The sequence below is a fragment of the Natrix helvetica genome (assembly GCF_964273705.1).
Source record: "Natrix helvetica genome assembly, chromosome: 2".
NCBI classification, from domain to species: domain Eukaryota; kingdom Metazoa; phylum Chordata; class Lepidosauria; order Squamata; family Natricidae; genus Natrix; species Natrix helvetica.
The window spans coordinates 134,760,208-134,784,723 of NC_138552.1; the positions used below are offsets into that span (position 1 = coordinate 134,760,208).

General features: G+C 41.8%; 1 long non-coding RNA gene across 1 annotated transcript in view; it reads left to right on the forward strand.

Annotated features, from left to right (window-relative positions):
• The window catches only part of LOC309385593, a 51,992-nt gene extending 51,069 nt beyond the window's left edge, over positions 1-923 (forward strand). The window contains exon 3 of the long non-coding RNA XR_014174258.1: positions 673-923. This is a non-coding gene — a long non-coding RNA (uncharacterized lncRNA). The remainder of the gene's footprint in view (positions 1-672) is intronic.
• Positions 924-24,516: the final 23,593 nt, after the last annotated feature.

Here is a 24,516-nt window from a genome sequence, read left to right on the forward strand (position 1 = left end):
AAAATAAATTACCCACCTCTGATCTTGAGGAAAGTCTTCCAAAGTGAGATGGCCTTTTTCTGATAACTTCTCACCCCAGGTAGCATTGACGCTAAGACCTTCACTGGGGATCCTAAACGATTAGATAGCTTTTATGAACAAGAAAAGCAAATTCAGGGAAGACAGAAAATTAGTCATGGTAACAAGAGATATCATTATTCTGAATTTATGTGTCTCGCAGCTTTTAACAACTCTGGACACTTATCTATCCTTGGCATATAATTCTGAATATCAGGAGATTGGGTCAGCTTTGACTGCATTCATTGCATATCAAAATCTATAATTTAAGATAGGATGCTGGACTAGAACTACCAGATCGGAGCTGTAAAAATGCAGATAACCCATATCTCTTTCTGACAGGGGTGCCCAACCCCTGGTCCGTGAACCAGCACTGGCCCATGGTCCCTGGACAAATCTCTCTCCATGGAACCAGTACTATGCCCAAAAGGTTGGGGGCCACTACTCTATGCTGCAATTTCTCAGACATGCTAGATTTCGGCAACTCTATGCAAGATTAGGCAAGTGTTGATCTGCATCAGAGTATGAATTTATGCTGAGAAAGCTTTTGGGATTATAGTTTCACATGCTTCTGCCTCCACCTGTTTCTCTCTGTTTGTTTACTCAACTTTCTAGGTTGTGAATGACATGGAGACCCTCATGGAGAGGACAGATCGTCTACTACAGGTGGACGCCCTCTAACATGAAATGGCACCAGGGAGCAGAACTAGTATGCTGGTCCTATTTTCCCTGATTTCAGGGCGTCATTTGCTGTTTTTGTACCATTCATAGAAAAAAAAACTTGTCTCCATGTTTATCACAGGAGCTCCTTCACTGATTTGCATTCTAGGCAAGTTTAATTCAGGCTTCCAGAGTGGTACTGCTTGTTTAATGTGCTTCTGTAACAACTAAGCAAACTGTGAAGTTAAAAGATTTCAAAAAAAAAAGAGTGAATGTAATAACAGAACTGCAGAGCCACACTATGCATGATTAATGTAAAGATTATTGCAGCAATATATGTAAAACAATTTCAACAGCACAAGGTTATTTCAAATGATATTACAAATCCACAGTGACAAGCACAGCACATTCCTGGATTGGGGTTTCCCCACTGTCCTTCTGGTGTCCCCTCAATCAGCAAACTGATCAGCAAGCAGGCAGGGAGCAAAAAGAGGCTTTGGGCCTGCGTATCACAAATCTTGGGGCCAACTTATGCTTTGAAAAGGCACCACACTTTATTTTCCTTGTAAGAGCCTTGTAAGAGATTCAGCAAAGTCTGTGAGAAACTATGGGAACTTCTTACCTTGAAATATCTTAAACTCAAATATAGCATCACTATGTTGCAATGGAGCCCTGAGATATTGACTGAGCCTGCATCTCTTCCATTTGGATTTGAGGCCTTTCAATGTATGGTCATATGTATGTATGTATGTATGTATGTATGTATGTATGTATGTATGTATGTATGTATTCATTCATTCATTCATTCATTCATTCATTCATTCATTCATTCATCTATCCAACATGTATCTTGCCTGCCACTCATGGGCCCTAGTATTGATTACCCCATGTTTGATGCTGACAATCCTAATTCATTTTCTTGGCCAATGGGATGAGAGCTTTTTTTTTTAAACAGTTGACTTGAGATCTTTTTGGAGGACTATAGCTGATTCTTTCATAATACTCAATGGCTTTATGTATGAGTTCCTGACCATCCAGCTCCTGCACACCACCTTAATAAAACTCTGTCTTGGACGCACATTCTCCTGTACTGTCTCTTTTTTTTAGAAATTGCAGAAAGTCAAAGTTATGTTGAAAAAAACACCAAATTAATATAAGGGTGCGGGTTTCAAATTCTATTCTATGGCAAAAAGATAAGGACATTACATAGTACAAAGTTTCTGCCTTAGTTTACATTCCATGTCAAATCTTGCAGGCTCATTCTATTCTATAGGCAAACTGTTAGATACTTGATCTAACTACAGTGGTTTCCACCAAGGTCCTCTGTTCCGGCAGGAACAGAGGTTTAATCCTATTGGTCGAAGGGTCTGACAGCTCCCTATAAAAGGGCTGCTGTCAGACTCAACCTTCGCTGGATTGTTCTCACTTGTTGTACTTAATAAAGAGCTGTTGTTGCCGTTAAGCCTGTGTGTGCCTATCCATTACCCAATCCAACACAAACCAACTATACCACAGATGCTGAAGTCAGTGAAACACACACTTTGTGCTGTATATGAAATATGAAACCTGTAATACTAAGGCTATAATACTATCTTCAAGTTGCCAAGGTTGAGAAATGCTGCTATCAAGGTAAGGCAAATTCTGGCAACAAGGAGGAACCTAGGGTTTGAATGGCTAAGAGCTACACTGCTGAATAAAATAACTAGCCTTAGGCAGGTTCTAGCTGACTTTGTTTTCCAAGGCTATAATACGGAGGTTGCTCTAGGACAGTGATGGCGAATCTTTTTTGGCTCGCGTGCCACAAGTGGGGGGAGCGCGGGGGGGGTCAAGTGCGGGCGTGCCGCACCCATAATGCAACGCGCAACCCCCCCAGTGCGCATGCGTGCACAACGCACGACACCCCCCCATTTTTACATGGTTTTTTTGCCCTCCCCAGGCTCCAGGGGCTTTATAGGAGCCTGGGGAGGGCGAAAAGAGCCTCCCCTGACCCCCCGGAGGCCCTCTAGAGGCTTCAGGGACCGTCCGGAGGCTTCCCTGAAGCCTTCGGAGCACTTAAAACCACCCTCCGAGCAAACCGGAAGTGACTTCCGGGTTGCTTGGAGGGTCGTTTTAAGCGCTCCGAAGGCATCAGGGAAGCCTCGGACGGTCCCTGAAGCCTTCGGAACGCTTAAAACCACCCTCCGAGCAACCCGGAAGTCCCTGAAGCCTCGGGGGGGCGGGGGAGGCTCTTTTCGCCCTCCCCAGGCTCCTATAAAGCCTCTGGAGCCTGGGGAAGGCGAAAAATAGCTTTTAAAAAGGTGAACTCAGCTGGCCAGCGCGCGCATGCACGCTGGCCAGCTGACAGGGCAGCGCCTCGCGTGCCCTGACAAATGGCTCCACGTGCCACTTGTGGCACGCGTGCCATAGGTTCACCATCACGGCTCTAGGAGAATATGAGCTTTATTGAGCTGGATGGGAGTTCTTTTTGAGTCAGTAGACTTGAGATCCTTTTGAAGGACTGTGTCGGATTCTTTCACAATGGTGAACGTCTTTATGTATGAGTTTTCTCATCCTGCAGCCCCCACACACAAATTTAATCTTGGATGCACACTCTTCTGTACTTTCTTCTACCTCCTTTCCTTGCTCCTCTTTATCTATTGTGTTTAATGAACTGCATTACCCTTGAGAGCTGCACAAAGCTTCTGAGTCATAGTTTTCCTAATTCTTTCATTCTTTTTGTGGAAGCATTCTGCTTTAGTCTATGCCTCATGGCACGCCTGCAGGAAGGATTCTTCTGATCTACTAGACTAGACACTGAACTAAGAATTGAGCATCAAGATTAAATAAGTCATTAGTTCAACATGAGAATTGACTTTCCGGGTGCAGTTTCTGAAGGAGTGAATGGGCAAAAACATTCAGTTCCTTATCTACTCTTATGGCCTTCAGAATAAGAGTGTCACCCACATCTGTTCTGCCCTGAGCATCTTTCTGGAAAAGCAGCCTACAAGGTGTAGCATCATCATTCTACGTTCACATCAGCAATGGGTCATTTGATACAACTCATTTAATTTGCTATTGCACAGAGATGTTGGCTTCTACTCATGCATCTTCAAATTCTCAGAACTTTTCCTTCCTGATGAAAAAGATTGGATTATGGCAAGGTACTTAGCTGGCATACGAGGGAAGACTTCATTTGACCTAAATAGCATCCTATGGAAGGTACCCCAGAGTAGGCCAGGTCAGGACAAAACATTAAATTTGATTTGATTCCATATAGATAAAAATGAAATTAGATATAGTCAGATGATTACTCTCTGGTATTTGTTATCATACAAAGTTATTACTAACTTGTATTTCTCGTATCAGCACCAGAGCAATCAGCCGTTCTGTACTACATGTATATTATGCAGTGTACCACTTTTATTTCTGACCTGGGTCACATTTCATTAAGGGTAATCTATTGTGGGGGGGATGCATGCCAACTGGTGGGTGCAGCCTAAACAATGGATAGAGCCACTCCTTCCCCCTCCTTCTAATATCTCCTTTTTATCTTTGTCCCTCCCTGCCTCCATCCTTTCCTTGGAGAATTCAAACATCATCCTTGCCAGAGATGTGAAATCAGGCTAACTCTGCATGAAATTAAGGCGAAGGCATTAATCAGTGGAACAACTTGCCTCCAGTTGTGGGTGCTCCATGAGAGATCTTTAAGAAGAGATTGGACAACAATTTGCCTGAAATGATAAAGGCTTTCCTGCCTGAGCAGAGGGTTGGATTAGAAGACCTCTAAGGCCTCTTCCAATGCTGTTTTTCTGTTACATGTGCAACACTCTGTCTTCAACCACCGAAGGTGTATTACGTTATACCGCAGGACAGCATGTCTCATTCATGGCAAGATAGTGGACTTCCAACTCCCAAAATTCCCCAGCCTGAATTCCCCTAGGTTAGGGGTCGGCAAACTTAAACACTCAAAGAGCCATTTGGACCAATTTCCCACAGAAAAGAAAACACTGGGAGCCACAAAGGTCCTAACCAGAAGCCCCCTCTTCAATTCTGGAGCTGACCTGAAGTTCAGTTCCCCCACCATAGAGTCTCCTCCTAGCGCGGCATAGTTTTTCCTCTACCTGTCATAACCGAAAGCCCTATCAATTGTGGAGACAACTGGAAAACTCTTCCCTTGCCATAGAGTCTTCTCCTGGTGGACTGTGCTTCTCTCCCTCCCTCCCACTGGACGCTCCTCTCAAAATTGTGGCACTGACCGGTGACGGAGCTGCAGCAGAGGGAGGAAAGAGCCATATGTGGCTCCAGAGCTGCAGTTTGCTGACCCCTGCCCTAGGTGGAGAAATACTACCATCAGGGTAAGGCATATTCTGGCAACCAAGAGGAAACTGGGTTTGAGTGGCTGAGAGCTACACTGAGAAAAACTGTTAAGCAAAATGCAGCTACTTAAGAAAGCTGAGATAATTGATGGATGAATGAGCTTTTCTTTGTTTTCTTACAATCAGACTATGCATTATAGGCAGATATACATTATAATCTCTTTTGATGGATGACCACCTCAAAACAGAGAGGTTTTGTCACCAGTTTTCAGGAATTCTAGTCAGAGAATCTTCCAAGAACTGGGGGGAGGGGGGAGAGAAAGGCTTGGTGATGACTTCATCAATCTAATGATTTCAGAGTGTCATATCCCCATAATAAGATTTGCCTTGTGTCATTTTTTTTCTTGCTATCTTTATCATAGTTACTTGAATCAGGAACTTTGGATTCTTAACATCACCATTGTTCCCACTTCATAAGCATAATAGGAGCTTTTTATTTTGGGGGTCTTTAGTTACAAATAAAATTGATATAAGTTTTTTAAAATACTATCTTAGGGCTTCTCTATACTGCTGAGATGTATAGAGCATCGGAATAAGCCAGCCATTTTTGGAGGATATGAAAAGATTATGTTCCTCTTTACACACTCTCCACCTATTGCAAATATGATTCCTTGTCACATTTTCCTACAGTGGATTTAAAGTATCATTCCCTCCCCTTAAGTCATGTTGACCGTCCCCATCCATTTTGGCTGGCAAACTCTGTTTTATTACAGAGTTTGTAATGAACCCTTGCAATTCATTGATCAGAGGCAAATACATCCTCAAAACTGAGACAATTTTTCCTATAGTAGTAATAACTAAGCTGTTTCTACCAGGAATTATATGTTGGCACAATGGCTATAGCACTGGTCATGTAAGTGGAAGGTTGCTGATTTGAAACTGGGGAGGCGAAAGATTTTTAAGGCTGTTATAAAAATTTTCCTGACATACACATATTTCATGCTTTAACTTTGAAAATATATGTTCAGATTAACTTTGTGTGTGTGCATACAGACACCTACATACATATACATGTATAAGTAGTGTTCTCCTGTTTTTATGGATTTTATACCATGGATATTTTTTTTATAATCTATTAGCCCCAAGAATCTCCAGGTTGTAGGAAGGAGGGAGAGGGGGAGGAGAGAGAGAGAGAAAGAGAGAGAAATAAGTGTGTGTATGCATGTGTATCCTGTTTAAGTGTGTATGTATACACATAAACACAAAACACAGTCAGGATGGAAAGCAATTGTGTAGGAAGGCCCAACAGGAAGGGAATTATCTATTGTAATAACAGGCACTAGACTTTGCAAGCCTTTCCAAATTTGAATCAGGATTTTCTGATGCCATTTTAGAGTCAAACCAACATAAGCACAGGACAGAGACATTTTAAGGATGCAATACAATTTTGTCCTAAGAGGCAATTAAAAGTTGACTTCCTGCACGTTCCTTATTCTTTTTTCTAATTTTCTACCCCAAAGATCCACAACTTCAAAAGTCCTCTTCCAGTTTATAACTCAGTGGTGGGATTCAAATAATTTAACAACCGGTTCTCTGCCCTAATGAACAACTGGATGGGTGTAACCATAGTGAGCGTATCCAGGGGGTGACAGGCAGCATTTGGCCTCCTGCAGCCTCCTGGGAGCAAAAACTGGCCATGCCCCCCTCGCACCCCATTTTGGGCCTACTAGACCTCTCTGCAGCCTCCGGGGAGCAAAAATAGGCTGCCGGGAGACTCTTGGAAGAGCCGGGGCAGGAAAGGGTGGGGCCAGCCAGCAATTTAACAATTGGCCCGAACCAGCTGAATCCCACCACTGCTGTAGCTGCTTCCTGATAGTTTTATTGGGCTTTGTTCTTTCTATATATAGAGAGAAGAAGTTTCTTGGAGGATTCAATCAAATCTCTCTTTGTTTGCTTGCTTTATTATTATTTAGTTAGAACTCTACTGCCTTGCAATCCTGCAGAGACCCTAATTAAAATTACTTGCTATTAATTTGAAATAAGCATCCCCTTCTGCCTTCACTACAATCATGTATGATAGTGTAGTGTAGTACTTTCTATTGTTAAAGCTGTTTTGTTACACTGGAAGCAGCACCTGAATTTTTATCTTCACTTTTTCTCTTTTCTTTTTAATACTGTTGCATTGGTTTAAGGTGAATAATCAAAGTACACATCATAACAGGAGACACTTTTCTCATAAATTTGCTGTTAGCTTTATGTACACATTATGTATTTCAGTAAATGGCTGGCTCTGTCTAGGTGTGGAAGCTGAGCAGGCTCAAGCATGGTTATTATTTGGATAAGAGACCTCATCAAAATACCAAGATTGTAGGTTAGACCACAATCACAAAAGGTAAAACAAAATTTCAGAAGAAGAGAGCAACAAACCAATTCTGCATGTGTGTGTGTGACAGAGAGAGAGAGAGAGAGAGAGAGAGAGAGAGAGAGAGAGAGAGAGAGAGAGAGAGAGAGGGAGAGAGAAGAGGGAGGGAGAGAGACTGGTTTAACAAATTGGAAATTCGGTATAGCCCCAGTGAAATGTGTCAGTCAAGATGCAGTCAGGCTGGCAGAAAGACAATAACACAAGTTAATTCTGTACATTGTAAAGTAATGAGTGTTAAATTACACAGGGCTATAATATAAAGCTGAGGTCAAAACTGGAAAGCTAATAGAACGGAAAAGAACAAAGAGTTTTGTACATGCATTTGGGACAAACAAGAAGAGAGAGGGGAAAGGAGAGTACAATCCACCTATAATATCTTCTCTTGTCTGTCAGTCAAATATGAATATTTATTGGGTTTTGACAACTCCTCAGATATCTATCCTCTGGGATATGATGGATGGATACTTGGTTATATTAATCTTCTCAATATTTAACCAGCAATTAAAGGCTGTCATGTATAAGTTGGAACCTGATTTGATGCCTAACAGCTAACTGGGGGGGGGGGGGGGTGGAGATAACAAAGATAAAATGCAGCAGTTAAACTACTGTTTGCCAAATTTCTCGCATTTAACTAAAATTCAAATTTTCAAGATTAATCTACTTTCTGGGGCATGGACAGTGCTAGGAGCCCTGGTATGAGCAACTAAATGCAGAAGAAGGTGTGTGTAATGCTATTTCATTGGATTAAATGTGGCCAGAGATGCCTATGGCCTAGGCCCAGGTATCCTTTTTTAGTGAAGTTCATCATCTGTTGAAGGACTGCCAGAGGACAATCCTTATTTGAAACTGCCCAGTCCAAATAATGTTTAAAACCATTTTTAAGAACAGAGATGGCCAGGAAGCTGTCCATCAACACTGAACACTGACCCGAACAGAAGAGCAGGCCTGCTACTTACCACTGGTTATTTTTTTTGGATTGTATTATATTAAATAAAAAAGATTGCATTTCTACATAAATGATAGTAACTTTGTCTGTACAATAGTGGCAGTTGCCAGCTGAGCCTAGTTGAATAGCCAACACTCCAGAAGATAGGCTTAAGATACAGAAGGATCTTGACAAACTTGAACATTGGGCACTATCTAATAAAATGAAGTTCAATGGTGAAAAGAGTAAGGTTCTACATTTAGGCAACAAAAACGGAATGCACAGGTACAGTATAGATGATACCTTGCTCAGTAGTAGTAACTGTGAAAGAGGTCTTGGAGTCCTAGTGGACAACCATTTAAATATGAGCCAGCAGTGTGCAGCAGCTGCCAAAAAGGCCAACACAGTTCTAGGCTGCATAAACAGAGCCATAGAATCAAGATCACGTGAAGTGTTAATACCACTTTATAATGCCTTGGTAAGGCCACACTTGGAATACTGCATTCAGTTCTGGTCGCCACGATGTAAAAAAGATGTGGAGACTCTAGAAAGAGTGCAGAGAAGAGCAACAAAGATGATTAGAGGACTGGAGACTAAAACATATGAAGAACGGTTGCAGGACCTGGGTATGTTTAGCTTAAGAGAAAGAAGGACTAGGGGAGACATGATAGCATTGTTCCAATATCTCAGGGGTTGCCACAAAGAAGAGAGAGTCAAACTATTCTCCAAGGCACCTGAGGGTAGAACAAGAAGCAATGGGTGGAAACTAATCAAGTGGAGAAGCAACTTAGAACTGAGGAGAAATTTCCTGACAGTTAGAACAATTAATCAGTGGAACAGCTTGCCTCCAGAAGTTGTGAATGCCCCAACACTGGAAGTCTTTAAGAAGATGTTGGATAGCCATCTGTCTGAAATGGTATAGGGTTTCCTGCTAGGCAGGGGGTTGGACTAGAAGACCTCCAAGGTCCCTTCCAACTCTACTATTGTATTGTATTATTGTATTGATCTTGAAAGCTACATGGGCTGGATATCACCAGGACTTGAATGGGAGACCACAACCCCCCCTTCCCCCTCAGAACTATAAACTAGCTTGGGAAGTCCAAAAATAGAACATCCTGGAAGATGATCGCAATCTCTTTCAAGTTTATACTCAAATGGCATGAATATGTCCACAGTCAACAGGAGTCAAATCAACTCAAGGCAGTCATTTCTTTAATTAGTGCAAATGTGAATTTGCACTAATTAAAAGTGCTAATTAATTAAAGTGCACTAATTTAAAGTGATTTTGTGTTTCCCCACATTGTTGTTCCCACTCATATGGAACTGAAGGCAACCTATTCAGAGTTTAACAGCAAAACTATAAAAAAAAAACCCATTCTTATATGGAGTTGCTTCCTCATCTTAGCATCTAGCACACACATTGAAGGATTGTGGGATTATTGTAAAATTAATTATTCACATATCTTTCAAAGTGGCCAAAATGATCAGTGTCGTCATTCATTCTGAGAAATTGCAAACATGAAGTTGAAAGTACATCTCAAGGTCATCCCCAAAAGTGACTTAAAATGCAATATATCATGTACTGGATATGCATGCAGTGGCTCCAGGAAGAAGTGTTGGATTCCCACAACAGAGCTCACATTACCATGGGGCTGTACATGGTGGGCAACTTGCTTTTCACCAATTCCTCTGACTCAGAAAAAATTCTGACAATTACCAATATCCTAGGAGGTATATTAAAATAAGCCTAAATCTGGCTTTTGTTAGTGTTCCACTTTCTTTTTTTCCAGATATTATTATTTTTCAAATGGTTGGAAAATATGCATCTGTTATATTTGGAGATTTTCTTTATACAGAATTATATCTGTACAGTACACTATATACATATACCAAAAACTCATTAACAGCCATTTTTATACATGCTACCATAATAGCAGGATTGAATCCATAGGATGAAAGGATGAAAGGTTTCAAATTCCTCTCCCAGAAAATCTCTAGGTTTTGCCTAAGGTTAGTAGCCCAGTAATAACTTTTGCTATCACCTCTCTTTTTCCTCATTCAGTGTCCATCCTCTAAGCTTGGTCTGTGTGAGAGAGAATTCCTACAAACTGCATTGCCCTTCTGACAGATAAAAGAGATAAAAAGAGTACAAAAATGGGGGGGGGGGGATAAAAGTTCTATAGGGAAACATTTTAAGTCCTCCTTAAGAAATTTACCAATCTCACAAGAGACAAACAAAATTAAACTTCACTTTTTAAAAAAGAAGATATGTGGTATACACTGTAAACTCTTCTTTACGAGAACAAAGATTCAATATTGGGAAGAAAGCTTTTAAAAACTGCAGTACTTATCTTTTCAATGGGACCATTTTTTCACCAGTGAGCCCCCTTTTCTTTTCTGAAAACAACAACATCCAGACTGAAATTATTACATTGCAAGAGGTTTGAAAAGCAGCATCCAAATGCACGAAGTTGAGATAGAATAACTGAGTTTGCACATTGTGATAAAATTACCAGTTTAGACTTAAGCACATAGAAATCAAATCAAACAAATCAATATCAAACAAATCAAAGCAAAAATCTAATGCAGATTTCTGGTTCTGCTTTATACCTTTTCTGTGTTTTTATTCCCTTTACTTTACCTGGATTTTCCTTTTTCCTGGAGTCTATGGGAAGCTGTGGAACCCCACTCATCTCCATCTCAGCTCAGCAACTTCTCCCTAAGATCCCTTTCATTATGCTTTAACCTCCAAAGGACTCAAACCTCCTACATATCTCCTACATTAAGCAAAGGAGGAAGCTAGAATAACCACTTTGTACGTAACACAAAACCGTCCCTCAGTCAGAGTTCATGTTAATTGACTGAGCTTTGCAGTTTGTAGTCTCTGAATGATGTCTGGCATAGGGGCTGGGAGGTTGTAAATGTATTGTTCTTTTTTAAAAAAAATAACAGCCCATTCTCTAGCACACTTTATTTTGGTAGATCTTGTCCTTTGCCTGCTGCAGAAATTAGGGGCATCTATTCTTCATCTTAGATTAAGCTTTCAGTTGTGTTTGATAGTTATCATTGGTATGTCGGATTATTTAACGTCCAGTGTTTGTAACAGAATGTTAATTTTGTATCATAATGTTATAGATAAGATGAGATATTACCTGGCTCTGTTTAATTAATAACACACAATGATAGCAATTAATATTTAGCAGCTGATAGTTTATGATCTTGGTCACCAACATGGCACCAAATCCACACGCTTCCTTGTAGGAAGCCATCATGTGAAAGGAAACTTTAGCTTCCAATATATTTATTGACAAAAATCTGCACTCTATAACTGTCTGGTTTGGTTCTGCAACCCAACAAGACAGTCACAGACTTCAGAGGATAATCATTCTATTCTATTCTATTCTATTCTATTCTATTATTCTAAAATGTCTCTAGTGCCTCATGGGCAATATTAGAAGATAGAAATGATGGTTTTTGGTTTGGACCAAAAAAAAAAAAAGAGGCAGAAAGTAAATTGTGGGGCTGGGCTAAGACAGCTGGTGTTACCAAATACCCAGTGTGACTAAGTGCTTTCTGTGTGGCTCAGATATCCAAGTTTTTTCTCAGGATGATTCAACATACAACCCTAAAAAGCATTACAATTTCATTTCTATTGTTTTGTGTTTTCATTTGCTCTATTAATTTAGTTTGGGGCACCCATTATTAGCTGGCAGTCTGCCCACACTGCTCAGGAAATTGGCATATATGGAGAGGAACATGTTTGGATGTTACAGGATAATGGAGTTAAATGGGATAGTGGAAAGCATTATTATCACCTGTGACTTGCTATGTTTGGTGTGGCAGCCATTTTGATACAGCATCCACAGGACGTGTTCTCATAATTCCAAATGTTCCCATTGGTTCAAAATAGCTGAGGACTTATAAGATTTTAGGCCCCTCATATTAATATGCAGGTCACTAAACAGAAGTATTACAGTCCTCTGTTCGCTCTCATCTGTGAACAAAATTGTATAGTCTGAAAGAGATTGCCTTCTGCCTGAACATGTGAATGAAATCATAAATATAACATCTACACTGAAGAATGAGAACCACTGATCTACAAGAAGTGACAGAAAATTAATACACCGCAATTCGTTAACACAGGAGAACAAAAGTACAAGAAAACAAGAAGGATGTCGCTGTAGCAAACTTCACTTAAATGGTTGTCTTTTTCCAGAATTCCAATTCTTAGGGTGGGGGGGGGGGGGATACTGTCTGACATAAGGAAGGGATTAACATCAGTTCAGGAAATTACCCAAGAGATGAGATGAATGCCACACCTGGAAGCCACTGTCACCTGTACACCTTTTATTCCCTGAGTTACAATCTGCCTACAATCTATGACTCAGTTTTGGGAAGGGGGCTTCTTGGAGTAAGAAATAAAAGGTATTACTGTATGTGTTCAATAGACTGAATTCCTTTTTAAAATGTAGGAGGTGGGCAATCTGTCCCAGCAGAAAACACACCCCTGCAACCTTCCCTATAGTGTCCCAGCCCTTGCCCTAAAATGCTCCACATGAATGATAATTTTAGAAATTACAATCCCCAGCAAAGAGATTGCTTGCCCATTTCATGGCAGCAGCACTCATATCTCCCCACCATTGGCTTTTTCACAGTTCATGAAAAGCAAACAATGGAAAGAGGAAGAAGGGAGGAGAAAGCAGAGCTAGGCATCTCATAGTTTAGGGGCAGAGATGGGTTGCTCCTGGTTCGGCCCAAATTGAGCAAACCGGTAGTAGCGGCGGCAGGAAGCTCCGTCCACCTTCCCTTTGTGCATGCGCAGAAGCATCGCATGTGTGCACATGTGAGCGCAGGAGCTCACCCAGACAGGTGGTAAAAAAATTGGCAACCCACATCTGATCAGGGGTGTCAAACCTAAGGCCCATGGGACAGATTTGGTCTGCAGGATGTTTAGATCTGGCCCATGCGGCTGCCCTGGAAACAGTGAAGGACCAGCCCGCGGTACCTCTGCCAACAAAAATAGAGTTGGCGAGAGTAGCAGGTAGTCCCCACGAGCTCCATTTTTACTGGCAAAGGGTTGCAGGAGACCATCGCAGCCAAAAGCGGAGCTCAGGAGCCCATTTTTGCTGGCAGAGTGCTCAGGCCACCACAGGTGCCCCTGACACAAGTGGTGAAACTGGCCACGACCACCCTGGCCACGACCACCCTGGCCACACACAAACACAACCCTGATGCGGCCCTCAATGAAATTGAGTTTGACACCCCTGGTTTAGATTATTTTAGATTTAGGTCTGCTGCTGCTGCTTGAGGAGTGGAAGCTGCTCCGGGCTGTCTATGATTAGTCCTGCAATTTGTTTTAAAAAATGCAATTACTCCAAGCTATAGAAGCTAGCACCTTTGGTTCTCAAAACACTTTGGAAGCTAAAATCTGCATCAATATCATGAATCTCACCTAGTGCTTTTTGGAACATGGAGACATGTAACATGCAAGGCCTGGTCAACTCATATGGTTACAGCCTTAGCTAGATTTCAGTGAATGCAATCTAGTGTTTCATGAAGCTTTTTCTTTATATAATTAAACCCTCTTAATCTGTACTGACATCTTTTTTCTTTAAAATGTTTTGGTTCAATTCATATCTTTAAACTTTAAACATACTGCTAGATCAGGCATGAAATGTTGTGATCTTCGCTACCGGTTCAGAACCAGGAGCGCACGCTGCTTCTGCGCATGCACGGCACATCTTTGATGACCTCTGGGCAGGTGGGCGGAGCCTCCTGCCGCCACTACCGGTTTGTCTGAACCGGGGCGAACTGGGAGAATACCACCTCTGTACTAGATATATTCTAATTCAAACTGGTTTCATTTACTCTACCTTATTCATTTAAGTTAGAAGTGAGTGATGGCTCTGCAGAATTGGGCAACATTGTCACTGCATTAATTGTTTGCTAGCTGAACTGAAAAAGTTACTGCGCAGGTCATAGGCCCTTATCAGCAATGATTTACTGCACATGCTTCTTAACACGTTTCATATACATCACACATTCCAGAGACTTCTTTTTTTTTATCTTCTGTTCGTCTGCCAAGAAGGTGGATGATAATTTGCTCTTGACAAAATGTAACAATTAGATAGATTTGTTTATTTTCTTATTTTCATATTAAAAGTTTGTTTTAATTAGAACTTGTTATTGGATCTTACTTTTCGCTTCTTGAAGATATGCTGTTTGGAAAGCCGTCGCTCTAAGACCTCATTAGCTCAGGGTGAAATTTTTCTCCTGACAAACATGTACTCTTTTCTAGGCATCTGAATAGCACTTAGCACTATAGCACTTATCTACTGCCTCACAGTGCTTTGTAGCTCTCTCTAAGCAGCTTACAGAGTCAGTATATTGCCCCCAAAATCTGGGTCCTCATTTTACCAACCTCGGAAGGATGGAAGGCTGAGTCAACCTTGAGCCCCCATCAGGATCGAACTTCTGGCTGTGGGCAGAGTTAGCCTGCAACAATGCATTCTGACCATTGTGCCACCACAGCTCTGAAAGTGAAAGAACCATGATTCTGGACGATCACAACAGACATATGGTAATTGAACAACTCTTAAAATGAACAATCTTGAGCCTGAAGCTTACAGACATTTCTGTATTCTGTTATGCTTATGGCAGCAGGCATAATTCAACCATTGATGGGATTTAAATCCAACCCATTAGACTACTACTAAATTGGAGAAGGCTGTTAATCACTGCTAGCCTACATCCAGGGGGGTACATGTGGCAGATCAAATATTGTTGCACCCTAAAGCTGCAGATTTCGACAAAATTCAGCCACAATATCCAATTGTGCTTTCTGCTGCATCAGCAGGATTCAGAGGATTAGGGAACAGGCCAGAGACAGAATGCAAGCCTCGCAATAAACTTCCTCTGGATTGCATGATACAACCGCCATTCCAGTGTAAGATGAAACCTGCTTTCGATGAATCCAATGCTGTGCATTATTTATCTTCTTGGCAGTTTTCCCACCACATATTTGGCATCACTGAGCAAAAATAAACGGGCAAGGCATCTGCATTATCAGAAGCAGCAGCAAGCAAAACTGAGCCACAGAATGTGTGACGTGCAGAGCACGAAGACTATGCCAGTTGTTCCACCTCTGAAAAATGTTTTTTGTAAAAAAAAATTAAAAAAAAAATAAAAATTACAGTTGAAATGATAAAAATGCAAACTAAAAACAGAGGCATAAAAAGAAAAAAAAGAGAACAATAAAGAAAAAGAAAATAAACATATAAGGAATTGACTTGCCCCTTCACCACGAGTATGACCATTTTAGTAATTTATTGCCTCTTAAAATACAACCGATGATTTCTTCTTCCTATATCTCATCTCTTGTCTATTAACAGATCCTTGAAGCCTCATTGTTCAATTGTGATCAGCAAAAGTTCATGAAGGCTTAACAGAGATGATAACATATCTATTTTAACCTGGTTCAAACAAATCAATTTTATATTCCTTCTTTTTACATAACAATCTTGATCTTGAATTCCTTCCAATAATGCCTTAGAACTTGATTTCTTTTAACATTTTCTTTATCCCTTCTCACATTGTTTCCAAAACTTTAAGAAGTCTCTTTTGTAAATCCAATATAGGAAAGCTATCCATGTCATTCTTTTGGTTTGTTTTTTTGTACAGTATATCCCTTTTAATTAATAACACATCGTGTCAAGCCCAGCCTGAGAATGGAGATCAATCCAGCCAAAGTTAAGATCTTTATTTGCTCACACCATATAGATAGAAGAATCGGGAAGGATTCCCCGTTGCGTATTTGTCAAGCCCTGGAACAGCTGGAAATAGTTGCTAAATCAGAGAAGTGGAATATCTTTTCTCATTTGCAAATGACCTCATACAGTATATACATGATGGCTAACCTATGGCACATGTACCGGAAGTGGCATCTTTCTGGGCAAGCCAGCCATTGCCTGTTGCTCTTCTGGGTTCTGACGCACACATGCACACTGGCCAGCTGGTCTTCGCGCACGCGGAAGAAACCGGGAGACCAGGCATGCTGGAAACTGGAAGCTCAGCTTTCTGGCATGCATGTGCATGCTGGGGAACTGCTCTTCCGGTTTCCGGTACTTCTACGAATGTACACTGGGGAGCTGCTCTTCCGGTTTCCGGTACTTCTACGAATGTACACTGGGGAGCTGCTCTTCCGGTTTCCGGTACTTCTACGAATGTACACTGGGGAGCTGCTCTTCCGGTTTCCGGTACTTCTACGAATGTACACTGGGGAGCTGCTCTTCCGGTTTCCGGTACTTCTACGAATGTACACTGGGGAGCTGCTCTTCCGGTTTCCGGTACTTCTACGAATGTACACTGGGGAGCTGCTCTTCCGGTTTCCGGTACTTCTACGAATGTACACTGGGGAACTGCTCTTCCGGTTTCTGGTGCTTCCCCGCATGCACATGTGTGCTCCCATCTAGGAACTCAGTGCCAAAAAGGTTTATCAACACTGTCATAATTTGAGGTCAGCAACCTGGAAGCCAAACTAACATGCAGATTTGTAGCTTTCGAAAGAAATATCAAATTGAACTTTCTTGACATTTTCAGGTAGGAACATGGGGCCTATTTCAGGCAGGCTAGATACAGATAACACTTTTTAAAAAGGGGGGGAGGGGGGCAGAATGCAAAAGGGATAAAAAGCCTTTGGGTGAAAAATTCCAGCCTTGTCCATTTGTATATCATTGTTACAGCCACACAAATTTTGTCCCTGTGCCCCTGAATGTTTCTGTGGTCCTCTAACCTCCCCACCTGCTCATGGCTAGTCTCTGCCTAATAAGATCTGTATTATATAAAGGTCTTCCTTCATTTAGGCCTTTTGGATTTTAACTCTCATTTGCTTTCTCCAGTTGCAGATCTTAATGTGGGATGGTGGGCATGAAGTCTAAAACCACGGGAAGGAACCGTCTTACCCAGTCTAGTTCCCACTTTACAGCAGAACATGGTCCCCAAGCAATGCAATGAGTTCTGAAGCAGGTGATGATAGGGACACAGTATCTGGAGAATATTGACTCTATACCGTCAAAAATACTTTACATTTGTTTCATAGTTTGCTAAACCAGGTTGAGACACTTTGGATTTCTATGTGCTTTCTCTTTCCTGATAGACATTTCAGCTGTTGCCCATCTTGGTTGGCATGATAATGAAGATTCCTGATAATATGTGGGTATGTGGCTTCTTTGCTGCCTTGGTGAGAACAGCGGTTCACAGAGGCAGAAGATGAAAGAAGACATTTTGGTTGTAGGTGTTGGGAGTGGTCTTATGCAAGAAGGAAGATTTAGGTTGGGACACAGGGCCTACTCAGGTGGAGGCACTGAGTGTGCAGCAGGTGTGCCAAAGTCTGATCAATGCCTGTCTTTCTAGGTTGGTCTAGAATCTAGACTCTAGATTGAGTCTAGAATCTAGACTCTAGATTGAGTCTAGAATCTAGACTCTAGATTGATGTGTGGGACTGGATGTTTTGCAGTGCTTTGGGGATTGGAGGCTTGGGAGAGAGAAGTTAGGTGGAGACGGTAACATGGAGGTGATTGGCATGGGGAGGTATGGTGGGAGATGGGGGCAAACCACTTCCATAGAAGAGTGGCTCCAGTGTTTTAATACAAATACCATATTCCAGCTCCTCTGTTCAGTCCTGGGACCCAGTTTTCAGAGCTTTGTTGGCTCTGGATTCCAACTGCTGCTTCTTAATGCTAGGTCAACCTGCAATAAAGTTAAACTTCTCTGCAATCAAATTGTGAATGAGAGGACTGACTTTGCTTGCATCACTGAGACATGGTTGGGCACTGGCGAGAGTCCCACTCTATGAAATGTGCTCTCCTGCGTTTTGGATGTGACATCAGCCACAACTCCAGTGTATGGATAGGGACATGGCTGTTGTTCTTCATGAATCTCTGGTGGCTCCCAGGGGCCCTGCTCCAGAAATCACCAGATTGAAATTCTCTTTGTGAGGCTGGACCAAGGGGTCAGCGGGGATTGCTGCTCACTTACCTTTTTCCATGCAATACAGTGGTGTGAGAGACTATAGTGAAATAGCAGTTTCCTGGGAAGGAAGAACCCCATTACAAGGCGGGGTGATACAAGAGACAATACAACCCAGAGCTGGATTAGAGACAAAGAAATTATTTAGGACAGACACTCCTAGAATCTCCCAGCGTATATCATTCGGGGTTAAAGTAGGATAGGTTTAGTTTGGCAAGATTCTGTCTCTATGGTATGAGCAAATAAAGAGCTGAATTTTGGCTGGATGGTCCTATGTCATTCTTGGACAGGGCCTGACAAGCAGCATCCTTGTCTTTCGAGTGCGTTTCAAGGTGTTAATTACTATCTTTAAAGCGCTCCATGGCTCAGGACCTAGGTACTTGCGGGATCGCATCCTACCACACACTTCCCTGCGACCGATTCGCTCTCACAGGGAAGGACTCCTCCGGGTGCCGTCCACTAAGCAATGCCAACAGGCGGCGCCTAGGAGTAGAGCCTTCTCTGTGATGGGCCCAACCCTCTGGAATGACCTCCCCCCCGATATCAGAACCACCACCGACTTCCGCTCCTTTCGACAAAAACTGAAGACTCACCTGTTCCGTTTAGCCGGCCTGGCCCATTTATAGTTTTATTCTACCTCCTGGCAGATATTTTAATTGGGTATTTTTAGGGTATTTAAATATTGCTTTTAATTACTTTACTTCAGATATGTACAGTTTCTTATTGCCTCCTCTTTGTGTTTGTATTTTCTATTTATTGATGTGTTTTTATTTGACTGTACACCGCCCCGAGTCCCTTTGGGGAGAGGGGGCGGTATAAAAATCTAAATAAAAGTAAAGTAAAAAGTAAATCCCTATGTGTTCTTGGACTCAGGGCAAAAATGGAATTTCTATCAGCGCAAAAATGGAATTTCTCAGGCTTATGACTCTGGGGGATTCCAACCTGCCATCTTTGACATAGGATCTGAAGTAATAGAGGAATCCAACTTATTGGATCTGGTGTTACCTCTGGTGTTACCTGTTGGGCTAGAGTTCTCTGCAGCTGCCCCTCTCTGCAGGGAAGAAGGGTCTATTAGATCAATCTACTCCTGACATGTGATAGAATCACTGAAATTTCAGAGGAAGCTTTGGGTTTTTTGACCAATATCCTTATTACTGTTTGGAATGAGGTACTGAATCGAATTGTGCCCATCTGAGCAGCTTCAAGAGATGAAGCAACACAAGAAACAGCTATGGTGCTTCTGGAAAAAAAATCAAGTGAAGTCAATCGAGCACAGGTAAGAACCTATAATAGGACTTACCATGTGGTGATAAGAGTGAGAAGGTTGTTGAGAAAGTGATTGGGGTCCACCTTCATAGGATAAAGCATGAAAGGTATAAAGCAGATTATCTGGACTCTTTTCAGTTTGAGTTCAGGCCAGGGTACAGCATGGAGATGGCCCTTGATGATGACCTTTGGAGGGCTTGGGATGAGGGTGGTACAACTGTCATGACTTTCTCCTGAATCTCAGTGGGCTCCAATACCACCAAATATAGTATCCTTCTGGATTGTCTTTGGGGGGTTGGGAATGGGAGGGACTTTGTAATAAGTCTGCTTCTTCCCCATGGCTAGTTCAGTTGAGGTTGGGAGGAGGGGAGAGGTTGAGCCCTAGGCCCCTGCAGCGTGTGTCTGGGTGTGTGGCCTCAGGGTTCAGGCTCTTTCCTTTTGTGACATTTACATGAAATTGCTGTGTGAGGTCATCTGACAACACAGAGTATGTTATCACCAGCATGCTGTTGATATCCATTTATACATCTTCACCCCTAACTAGGCAGGAGATACAGTTATGGGCGGGTGGAAAGTCTGGAGGTCATGTGGCTCTGAGTGGAGAGAAACCAATTTTGACTCAACTCTGATAAGGTGGAGTGGCTTCTGTTTTTGGCACACACGCACACACACACCAGTGGCGAGATTCAATTTTTTTTACTACCGGTTCTGTGGGCATGGCTTGGTGGGCATGGTGTGGCTTGTCGGGCGTAGCAGGGGAAGGATACTGTAAAATCTCCATTCCCTTCCCACCCCAGGGGAAGGTTACTGCAAAATCCACACTTCCTCCCCACTCCAGGGGAAGGATACTGCAAAATCCCCATTCCCTCCTGATCAGCTGGGACTCGGGAGGCAGAGAACAGATGGGGGCGGGGGCCAGTCAGAGGTGGTATTTACCGGTTCTCCGAACTACTCAAAATTTCTGCTACAGGTTCTCCAGAACTGGTCAGAACCTGCTGAATACCACCTCTGACACGCATCCTTGTCTGGTGATCTGTCATCTTTGACTCTGGATGAGAAAAAGGGGGAAAAAAGCAGAGAGAAAAGAAGATACCAGTAAAGAATATTTGTAGCTCATGATTGAAACAAGAGATCCTTGGTGCTCTCTGATCTTTCTTGCAGTGTTTCATTACCCTAAGTAGGTAATATCAGCAGTGCTAGTGAAAAAAAGAAGGAAATAAAAAGACAAAAGCATGAGGGGAGGGGAATGAATATATATAAAGAAGGGAATGCGATATCCCTCATAGCAGTTACAGAGTTCTAGTCCAATCATTCCCATTTCACCAATTTAAGGAAGGCAGGTTGCCTCAGAGTGCAGGGTGATGAAGGCGACTGCAGATAGAACTGGCCTGGGGTTAGGGTTGGGGTTAGGTAGGTGAGGTGTTTCGATGCAGCTGCAGTTTTGTGCTACGCTTCTGGGGCTGCTGGCACTTAATACCACAGCAGGCTGATGTGGGGTATATGTGAAGCTTCCAGGGGCAGCTGAGGCTTTCACTGTACTGCAGTTCAGGGACTTCTTGCAATGCCAGAGCCACTGTGTACCAAGAAGCGGCTGAACTGCAGGGTGGCAAGAATCCACACAGACCACCGTTTGGGGGCTGCTTATCACCCTGTAAGGCAGGGAGTATGGCAGTCAAAAGGGCAGAGACTGGGCAGGACAAATACATAGGGGGAGGGAGTTGAAGAGGAGGCCGTTCCTTACCTAATCAAAGTTCAGGCATCGGAAAAACCCAGTCTGGAATGGCTTGGATTGCAGTGGCTACTCATCCAATGACTGGTGGAATTCAATTAATGGCAACAATGGTAAGGGCTGGTTTACAATCACATCACTTAGCAATGGAAATTCCGATCCCAATTACCATTGTAATTTGAAAACTACTCGTATGTTTTTATAAGATCGATGCTTTAACCAGTATCATTTATCATAAAAATGTGAAAAAGTGGATTTAAGAAAAAAAAAATCTAAATCAACTGGAAGTAATAAGCACATTGTGCCAAACTGCCACTACTTGCAATGAGTCCAAAAGAGGAAAAGCTGAAGGATTTTTTCTAATCCGCAATGGGGAGAGAGCTTAATTGCTAATAGCTAAATTACTTCCATGTTCGCCATAAAGGTGAAATGTAGTATGCATATAATGCCACACCTGATTTAAAAATCAAAATAGAATATGTTAATATTAAGCTACACACACACCAACTAGAAATGAGTCTGAGCCCCTCTTTTGAATTTCTCAAGAGGCCTATTTTAAAAATGCATTTAAATTTTGCAGACGTGTGGCCAAAACGTGGACAAAATTTTTCAGAGAGCTACATGATAGCCCTGAGCAAACAGTCATCCATAGGTTGAAATATGGGGCAATGGAAACTTGCTCTTCTTCATCCCCTTGGATCACTCTCGGAGATGGTCATACCATAGTAACAGTCAGGACTGTGCATTTTAACTACACTTGTTTAATGCAAGTGTTCATTAATTGAAGCTCTACAGGTGTACAGGTATCAAATGAGGCTTTGATTGAAATATATCCCATCGAAATGTTGACACAGAGTTTCTAATTTGAAACTACAGGTAGTCGTCAACTTACAACAGTCCATTTAGTAACTGTTCAAAGTTACAATGGCACTGAGAAAAATGACTTAGGACCATTTTTCATATTTATGACATTGCAGCATCCCGATGGTCACATGATTTACATTTGGATGCTTGACAACTGGTTCATATTTATGATGGTTGCAGTGTCCTGGGGTCATGCAATCATCTTTTGCAACCTTCTGACAAGCAAAGTCCATGAGGAAGCCAGATTCCTTTAACAACTGTATTACTAGTTTAACACCTGCAGCAGAGGTGAAATTCAGCAGGTTGTGAAAGGTTCTGGAGAAACCTACCATCTCTGACTGGCCCCAGAGTGCCGTGGGAATGGGGATTTTGCAATATCCTTCCCCCTGGAGTGGGGAGGGGATGGGGATTTTGCAGTATCCTTCCCCTGCCACGCCCACCAAGCCACGCCCACAGAACCAGTAGTTTAAAAAATTGAATTTCACCACTGACCTGCAGTGGTTCATTTAACAAACATAAATTCTGGGCTCAATTGTACTCATAAGTCGAGGACTATCTGCTACATTAACACAATTACATTTCACCTTCCTTACATCGGTATAATTTCAAAATAATTGCTTAGCCCAAATATTAACGTATTGGCTTTCAACCCGAGTGATCTTTGCAGGACTGTCCAAAGAGGAACCTAAAATAGGAACAGGGTGATCCTATACATAAACACTGTTTGCTTTTCTTGAAAATAACATAGCAAGTGATGATACTCAGCTAATTTTGGCTTAGCAATGTTGCTAAACTTGGATAATACTTGAACAGGAGACCACGAGGAAATCCCTAGACTGTAGGTTAGATTGGGAAGCTGAGAGAAATATTCCAGTGCAAGGAAAGGCAAACCATTCCCAAATTATTAAATAAAAATAATTACCCAGATGTACAGGTATAGCCGCCAATACCCAAACCAGCTTAAAGAGCTTTTCCCTGATGATGATGATGATGATGATGATGATGATGATAATAATAATAATGAGTGACTGTGGAAAAAGAAATTGCGTGTTGTCCCAATTTTAATTGGAGCCCTTGGAGCAATACCTAAAGGGCTACCTTGCTATTTGGAAATTCTAAATTTACCTGACTTGAATATTCTGACTCTACAGAAAACCACCCTACTTGGAACAACTTACATCCTCCGACGTTACCTTAACAGTTCCTAGGTCCTTGGTTAGGACTCGAGCTGTTGGGCTACCAACCAACCCCAAAGGCTGTGAATCTCACCAAAGATTATCTAAATAATAATAATTAGGTAAATTAGGGAGGTAAATTATTATTATTATCATTATCATTATCATTATCATTATTATTATTATTATTATACGATTGTATCACAGTAGCCAGTTGTTTCGCCGGATTTGGCATTGATTACTAGTCGGGCCCCACTCAGGGGCCTAGGACATCGCAATGTATTTTCGTAATATCCGTGCAGATCCAAGCAGTGCAGCTTTTTGCATTTGACTGATGGTGATTTTGTCAAGTTTTAACTGTTTTAAATGTAATTCCAGTGCTTTTGGAATAGCACCCAGTGTGCTGATTACCACTGGAATTCCCACTGCTGGTTTGTGCCATAATCGTTGAATTTCAATTTTTAAGTCCTGGTATTTCACGACTTTTTCATGTTCCTTCTCCTCGACCCTGCTATCCCCTGGTATTGCGATGTCTATGATTGTAACCTTATTTTTCTCAACCAGTGTGATGTCTGGTGTGTTATGCGCCAGTATTTTGTCTGTTTGTATACGAAAATCCCATGGGATCTTGACCATCTGATTTTCGGTAACTTTTTCAGGCTTATGTTCCCACCAGTTTGTTGTTGTTTTAATATTATAATTTTTGGACAAATTCCAGTGGATATTATTATTATTATTATTATTATTATTATTATTATTATTATTATTATTATTATTATTATTATTATTATTATTATTATCGTATACAAACGGACAAAATACTGGCGCATAACACACCAGACATCACACTGGTTGAGAAAAATAAGGTTACAATCATAGACATCGCAATACCAGGCGATAGCAGGGTCGACGAGAAGGAACATGAAAAAATCGCGAAATACCAGGACCTAAAAATTGAAATTCAACGATTATGGCACAAACCAGCAGTGGTAATTCCAGTGGTAATCGGCACACTGGGTGCTATTCCAAAAGCACTGGAATTACATTTAAAACAGTTAAAACTTGACAAAATCACCATCAGTCAAATGCAAAAAGCT